Raw genomic sequence first — 335 nt, 5'->3', positions numbered from 1 at the left:
CAGACGCTTTTATCCAAACCGACTTACAGTGCATTCAAGCTATCAATTTTTACTTATCATGTGTTCAACATGTAATGCAAAGTGTAATAATGGAAGTAATAATTGACAAGATTTTTCATAATACATATTTCATAGGAATATTAAAATATAATTTCTTTCCTATTAATATGTTGTCTCCCAAAATGCATAATAAACATGCTTTTAGTCACGGTGTCCTCATATGTGGACATGTATGAAATCAGCATCCTGTTTTTGTAACTGTGACGAGTGGTGCGGGGCCGAGAGCCGTGGGAACGGAGCGAGGCCGGTGGAGTGATTGGGAAATGAGCGACACC

The sequence above is a fragment of the Cyprinus carpio genome, unplaced genomic scaffold (genome assembly GCF_018340385.1).
Source record: "Cyprinus carpio isolate SPL01 unplaced genomic scaffold, ASM1834038v1 S000006593, whole genome shotgun sequence".
Taxonomy (NCBI): domain Eukaryota; kingdom Metazoa; phylum Chordata; class Actinopteri; order Cypriniformes; family Cyprinidae; genus Cyprinus; species Cyprinus carpio.
The sequence above is the reverse complement of the archived record's forward strand: the minus strand, read 5'-3'. Positions refer to the sequence as shown.